This window comes from Motacilla alba, chromosome 2 (assembly GCF_015832195.1).
Source record: "Motacilla alba alba isolate MOTALB_02 chromosome 2, Motacilla_alba_V1.0_pri, whole genome shotgun sequence".
Classification (NCBI taxonomy): domain Eukaryota; kingdom Metazoa; phylum Chordata; class Aves; order Passeriformes; family Motacillidae; genus Motacilla; species Motacilla alba.
Genome location: NC_052017.1, coordinates 99,469,019 through 99,477,210, shown reverse-complemented (window position 1 = coordinate 99,477,210; position 8,192 = coordinate 99,469,019).

Sequence of the window (8,192 nt, the reverse complement as noted above, 5' to 3'; positions counted from 1 at the left end):
TGTAATCTAGATTTAGGGAATGTCACACACCTCTGGCTCCAGGGCACAGCGTGGCATCTCTCCTCCTCCACTCTCAACCCAGTCACCCATCCAGTCAACTTCTTGAACTTCACACAGGGGTCACAGTGAAAGGTGAAAGCCTTGTCTATATTCAGCTCAGGCTTCGCTGTGCTGAGCTGAATGTGCACAAGATCCCAGCTCTGAGGCTGTCAGCAACCTGAGAGTCCATGTGAGGGAAGGACTTGCCCGTGGTGTTACCCGCTGCCAGGAATCCTGCCTGTGAAGCCTTCTATGTTGGTTCCATAGAAGCAGCCACCCACCACTGCTAACTGCTGGAGCCTGTGACAGTTCACCTTGACTCCAAATTGCCTGGTGTCAAAATTGCTACTTCAATCAGCAACTGACATGGAATGAATTAGCAATGGACAGTTCAGGCTGTGGAAACCACAAGGTCGCTTCTTGGTAAAATGAGAGCTGGATATAACTAGCTACAGTAGCAGCATGTCGGAATCCAGAACATCCCTCTGGGTGTCCTGGATGGCCAGAGCCGCTGGCAGGGGACTATGAGACCCTGGCATGCAGCCAAAGACACACGTGGGGTTTCAATCTTAGCCCATGGAGCAAGTTACTAACTCTGTATGAAGAATTACAAGCCACACACACAAGTTTAGGTATTGTAGTAGAAGTAATCACGAAGTGAGAAGAAGGATTTTTGAGTGCTGTACAGGGGGGTTTTAAGCCTTGTCCAAGTTTTGTACATGGGGGTAAGGGATTCTAAGATGGAGGGATTTGGGTGTGCCCTGTCCTCCTTCTTTCTCCTTCCTCACCTCCATGTCTTTGGTGATGTTGGCACTCACAGATTGGTTTAGAGTAGAAAGTCACCATTCAATATAGATAGTAGGCATTGGGGGAAAGGTATAAACATGTAGTACGTAATATATGATATAAAAGATGGCACCAGCCCCTTGGGAGGGCAGTGTGCCTTTGTCTGAGCTGCTGAACGGGCCACAGCAGTTCAGGAGAAGAATCTTTTAGATAACCAACAATAAACTACCTTGAGAACAGACAACAGAAGACTATTGAGTCTTTCTTCGAAGGCACGGGTTGGAGGAGGGACTTTTCCATCTTTTGGGGTCTCCCCAATCCGGGGGTCAAACCCCACATCTGGCATCCCTGGGTGGGCAGGAGACCCGACAGCAGCAAGGAAAAAATAAACTTGGGAGGGATACTACCAGCCAGCAATGCAATGCAATGGGGCTGTAGGGAAAGGGAAATCCCATTTTCACATGAAGTAGCAATACCCTGAGATGTACTTACTCAGTTTTATTCTAGTTTGTCCAACAGAAACAATGTCTCAGGTGAGGAGGCTGTAAAACAGGAATAAAAATTACATACAGAAGAAGATACAGCATATGAGGAGGTGCTGAAATCAGAATCATTTTAACTGACTTTGGTTATTTTAAAGGACAGTAGTAATTGTTTCCTGTGTCTTCCAGAGGAGAATGAGCACAAATAAAGTTACTGTCTAACAGAGTAGACATCTCTCATCCCTTCAACTGGGTGAGAGGGAAAATTTCTTGATATCAAAGAGAAAAAAATCACAAAGTTCTTCCTCACTATACATTTTAATAAACACATCAGAGAATGATCAGGCATGACTTTGAATACAGGTATAGCTAATATGCACATCACAGTGACATAGAGCCAATAGACAAAAAGTCCCTTCCAGGCCACCATTTCAATGAATCTGTGTTGTTGATTTAGAAGAAAACACACTCTGATGTAACAGAGATTCTGATATTTTGCAAAACTTTCTAAAATTACTTCAGAAATCATTTTTCCAGGGACAAAGAGAAGCTGAAGTGTAAGAGTACAATGGAGAGAGATCAGCACAGTGGAATTCCAGAGAGATGTGGAGTCTCCCGCACAGGAGATATTTGAGAACCATCTGGGCACAATCCTGTGCGACATGCTCTGGCATGACCCTGGTTGAGCAGGGAGGTTGGACCAGATGACCCACTGTGATCCCTTCTAACCCGACCCATTCTGTGATTCGCATGTGTGAAACCTGCAGGCCCAGTTTCCCCAGCTCTTCTAGCAACACAACAACCAGTTCTGGGCACACTGCTGTTCTCCTGCTTACCCAGGAGCCGACAATGCAGCTGTGCACAGTCTTTAAGACCCAAGTGTTTTCAAAACTCAGAAACTGTTACCAGTAGTACACAAAAAAAATTGGGGAATAGACCAACAGAGCTAGAATGGAAACAAGAAGTCCTGATTTCTGACCTAGAAAGTGAGCCATGCAGCCCCCTCTTTCCCAGTTTTCCATGCCTGGCAGGGGAATTGATGACAGACGGAGGAAGCAGACAACAGCCAGGTTTCTCGACCATGCAGCTAGACCTGTAAGGAGTTTGAAAGATGCAGATTTTGTCCAACAAGCATTGATCCATCCAAATGACACCAAAAAAAAAAAAAAACAAACCTGCTTGTATCTTGAAACTCTTGGGAAAAGCTACAGTTGAAGTTCTTGTTGGTTTTATGATGCACATTATGATCAAACATCTTCAAAATCACCATTGATTTTGAGAGGCTCCACTTCAAAATGAGCATCCATTCTTCCAAATTAAAGATACTCCATCAGTTTGTAAAATTAGCCCATGGCTGGTGCATAGCACTGGACATGAGATTTTGACAATCAAAAAGCTAATATTAGCCCATGTGTGTACAAAACACCCCATTGTTTATATAAATGATAAAAGACTGATGTGTACTTGATTAGGAAATATGTTAATTTTCCAAAGATCCTGAGAATACATCATTTTTTAAAAACTTCTCAGTGGCCGTGAATGTATGAAATGCCATAAAGATACTTTCCACTGTAAACAATGATAGCAGAAACATTTCCTCACACTATTATTCAGCTCATTTGTTGAACACAATCTTTTTTCCTTGCATTTTTTGTTTTAATGTAGTTTGGTATGAACAAAGACACATTTCATGCTGGCTCCACAAATAAAAATGTCATTGATTGCAGTGGTGCTGAGTCTCCTGCTTGCTGCCAAAGAGCAAGAATGTGACCCATTTCACCCTTTTTCACCTCCATGTGCACCAAAATCATTGATTTGTCAGAAAATATATAAGCATGGGATTATACAACCCTCCAAATGATGCAACCCCACAATAACTCCCAAGTGTAGCCTTTTTCTACATGGATTAAAGGTGGATATGTGTCCTTTCAACCCCCAGAGAGGGCTACCATCCTCATCTGATTTTCCAGGAATTAAAATTTTCTTATGAAAATCTACATGCCTTTGTAAATCATGTAGAAATTTCACCTGCCTCAAATTAATCTCTTTTATTCCATCCACTCACTGTGTCAGCAGTGACTTCTTCCTGAGTGCCTTTCAGGCTGGAAGATGGCAAGACTAAACGTGTTTTTTCTGCCTGGTGTGTTCTGTGGCACAATGGGGGCTGCCAGTCTCACAGACAAATGCCAGTTGAAAAATCATGAAACAGTCTTGAAGAAAATGGCCAACATAGGAAAAAGGCCCTTTCCCCATCTTGTTTAGATCTTTGGTCACAGAGTAATAATCCCATTTGTGTTCAGGAGCCTATCCTGAAACAAGGAGGAGCAGTCTGGCTTTCCCAAGCCTCAGAATGACCACTTTGGCTTAAAGCAAAAGTTCAGAGTTCAGTTCATGAACATTTCCTGCACATCAAGAGAAAAAGCACCAAGACATGATTGGATTAAAGGTGACCATTTGCAGAACTGGAAACAAAAAAATACTTTCTCATAACATATAAGAAAGTCAATTTAATCTTAAAGCCGACAAAACCAGAGGCAATATTTATTACACCAGATTAGGCTACAGGCATCCCTGTCACAGCACACTGACAGAAGTTCTGTATCCTCTTCAGTGACAGGAACATCAGGTTATGATACTAGATTGTTTTCAGTGGATAATGTTCAGTGTTTTGAGTGGATCAAAATACAATACCGGCATGCATGTGGCAGTCTGCTGCTTCTCCTGTCAAGGTCAGGGAAAAATACCTTTTTATTTTACACCCACAGACATGGTCTAGGGAAAAGAGTAACAGCTTGGGACTGTATTACCTTGTCACAGAACCCCCTACAGGGAAGGAAAACATCTCTCACTGTAGAATCAAAGGCACTCACACCTCGGGAAAATTCTTGCAGCCATACCTCCTGGAAGGGAAAATTTCCCAAGATGACAGAGCCAGTCTGAAAACTCCAGAAAAAAACTGAAGGATGTCATTTTACCAGTAGAGCTATCTGTTGGACCTTGGAAGTGAAAAAAATTTCCTTGTTATAACCTACCCCCAGGGTAGATCTAAAGGGAGAGCCTTGAACTGTATGTTTAAGACAGTTTCTTAGTTTATGGCAGGAGGGAAAATGTGGAGTGTCTAAGCAGTGATCCCTGAGCCCTCTGGACATAGAGAAGAAAGATGACCAGAGTATGGCTCTGAATGATAGAAAGGGAACACAAGAAATATCTCATACACCACTCAGAACAGTGCATCAATCAAGCATTATGCCATAAATAACTCATTAGTGAGCATCATGAAAAAGAGTGCCAGTGTTAGGAATTCCTGAGTGTCTCTGATGGAGCAGAAGTGGGATCACCACAGCTCTTCTGGGGAGTCCAGCAAGAAGAAAGAGCATCTCCTTATGATCTAACTTTCCTTCTTGTAGGCAAAAGGAAAATCTGGGCCAAACAGCCTCTTTTATCAGGTATAAAATCTCCCATTGCAACATTTGGATTACATTAAACTACAACATTGTAGCAGTTTGCACAAACGAAAAGTTGCTCATCTGGGTTACCGCGTAAAAGCAGGCTCAAACTACATGCTTTGTGAGATTCCTGATAAAAGGTCTGGGGAAAAGGACTAGAGATGGTAAACAACAATTTTATATGACTAATCCAATATAATCCTATGCTGGGTAAAAAGGCCATCTGCATGGATTCCCACTGAAGTGCACTTTAATAACAGTGCAGCAAGCCTCTGGCTGTCACACTGAGGAAACACTCTTTCGCGTTTCAGCCTAATAATTGCAAAAGATTTCTTCCTTTTTCTTTTTTTTTCACCCCTCTGTTTTTATTAAAGCTGTTATACACTTGTCCTCCCATTTTATTCCCTGTTAGGAGATCATCCATCAAACAAACCCATGAAGCGACAAAGATCCATCAAACCCGTGAAGTGACAAAGATCCGCACTGGGAGGCATTTGAGGATTCCGTGTCGACGGCCGGGTAGCTACAGCAAGGTCACCCTCTCTCTGCAAAACAACCTTTTTTTATTACATCACTGCAGCCTGCAATTACTGTCGGAGTGGAGAATGGCAAGCTGTCTGCTGAGGCAGAATTAAAGCAATTCCAGCTGCGGCAGCTTCCCCACTGAGTGAGCCTGGGTTTCGCTCCCAGCAGACCGCCGTGGGGACCCCTTTGTGGCACACGGAGCGGCTTAGGGCAGGAAGGGAAGGAGACTGCCACCCCCAGCTGAGCCACACCTAAGTCAATTAGAGCTTCACACCCCGGGAGAGAAGGAAATCCATGACTAGGCTCCGTTTTCTCCTCTGAGGTCAGAGAGGAGAGGTTTTCCCCTCCACTGAGCATTCATTGTCTCGGGGAAGGAAGTCTGACATCCACACAAATCTGCCTGGGGCTCAGGAGGATTGAGGCAGACAAAGCACCCAAGAAACACTTGTATTTCAGGTTCATCAGGATGGGCCTATTCCAAATGGACGAGATTAAACACGTGGCGTGTGTGTAGGTTACGAAAGGCATGTGAGAGGAACTGGCTAGTGTTTGGGGTTATGAAAGATCAGAGGTTATGAAAGACCTTGGCAGTTATGAAAGATGAGCCAAGAGTCTGATCCAGCAAGGCAGAGAGCAGCCTCAACCAGCTCGGAGGTGAATGGATAGTCAAAATCAGCCAGCAGCTCACATGAGGAAGCTCACACTGCCTGGGCAGGTCTGGGCTAAGGAAGGTTTGAAAAAATCATGGACTAGGAGAATGATAAAGGGAAATATTACCATTTAAAGGCCTTACAGACAGCTGTATTTTTTTTGCAAAGTATTTTGGAAGGTCTTAAAATACTATCTGCAGTTACTGATTTTCTAAGTATTCTTTACTGGCCTTCTAGTTCTGTGTTAAATCTACCTGCACAAACCACATAGCTGCAATGAATCTGTAAAAAACAAGGTTCAGATATTTTAGCCTCTCAAATTCAGCCTCTGGTGACCTTATTGTCACTATTTTACCACCAGAATGAAGAGAAGGCTGGAGAAATTCTGCTGTTCAAATGCTTATTTTCCAGACATCACTTAGAAAGAGGTCATACTCCTGCTAAGAAAAATATTGAGGAGAGCACTTCACCCTCTTTGTAACAGTTCTTCTCTGTGATGTTGTGTGTAACTTTCTGTAGATACCTTCAGTGGGGTTACTTGTGTATCCTGCCTACTGCATTGTAATTCACACTGCCTGCTTTCAAAACGTGCTTTAAATAGCCTTCCAAATGCCCCTGTGGCAGCCTAATAACAAATCTCCAGGCACTGAGGCAGACCCAAGGCATACAGAAAGAAACCATCTGCACTACATCAGAATAGGATCTAGTCTGTTTTAGCAATAGGTATAGACTTTTATTGTTGGTAAAATCAGTAACTAAAACTTTGTAGTTCAAGGAAAAAAACAGAAAACACTTCTATCATGGTCTGAGATGCTTCCGAGAATGCAAAGCCACGATTAACTGCACATTTTCTTTTTCACCAAAGTTAAAGCTGTGTATACTGCATCTCAGCAGTCCACAAATCTCACCAGGAAATACATTTACCCATCTGGCCCTGCACAGAAACTCTCTGGGGAAGGTCCTGAACACACTTCATGCTATGGCAGCAATAAAAAGCACAGATTTCCTGAACCTAGAGGAAACTCAGATTAAAGAAGGATCCAGATCAATTCTGTTCTATACTAGTCCAAATTATACTGCATGTTTGTAGGATTATTGCACTTATGGGAACTAATCTAGCAGAAGAACAAAATAAATATGGGTTTGGAGGAGACAAGTCACTTAGAACAATCAGACAGCAGAAAAATTGACAAACATTTGGTGAGGATTTATTCAAGAAAATTTCATCATTTCATGCTTCAACCATGCTTTTACACTTCGTGTAGTAGTTAATTCACCTTCTCAGAGTTTGTTACCTATTTTTTTTATGATTCAAAAAGAGGACTAAAAAATATTTCATTAAGTAGACTGATAGCCTTGCTGTCTTTGTAGCATCCATTGCCAAGATGCAGCTTTGAAATTTAAAGAATGAAGTTGAATTCTTGTGCTACAATCCACAAAGTTCCCTTGCTTTAGAAGGAAAAGGTCCAAGTGTTTAATTTTTAAAGGTATCTATTATTTTTGTGACCTGCCTAGGCAAGAGTGTCCCTCTCATGCCAAAGTCATCTGTGTCCAACAAGGTAAACAACAAAAGAAAATAGACCTAGATCTAGGGTCTGTTACATTAAGTAGAATACCCATGTCAATTTAATTTGGCCTAGTCTCTAGGAAATTAATTAATTTTGTGCTCAGAGATAGTAAATGGTGGTGTTATGCAATTTTCTTCATGCAAATGTGTTCACTACTAAAGCATCTCTATTCTAGCCCTGAAAATGAAACTCTCAACCACAAAGCAGGTGCTGAAAGACAATAACAAATTTCATACACTCTCTGTACCTAATGCCTCTTTCAAAAAGCTACACTGATGGACTCAGTCCCTGGGCTCTCTTTTTTCCCATTCAATGCCAAGTGTGCATCAGAACAAGTCATTCGGAAAAGCCTCACTCTGACAGATAAAGTGTGTGTTCCCAACACTCACTCGGTGTTCGAAGCACAACAGTCTGGCTGCTCTATTGCATAAGCACGCATTCATCCTGGGCAGCCCTCCTTCTAAGAGGCGGATCCAGAATCGCCCGGCTCTGCTCCCTGCTCTGCCGGCATGGCAATTTGGCTTATACGGATTCTGGAACAGCGGGTTCCGAGTTCTCTTCTTCTCATCCTTGACAAATCCAAAATGACACACGGAGACAACGGAAAAACAGAAAGGGCCATATACTTCTTACCGCACATTTGAACTCCCAAACACTAACAAGCTGAACTCCCGAGGCCGCTTTTCCCACACTTTT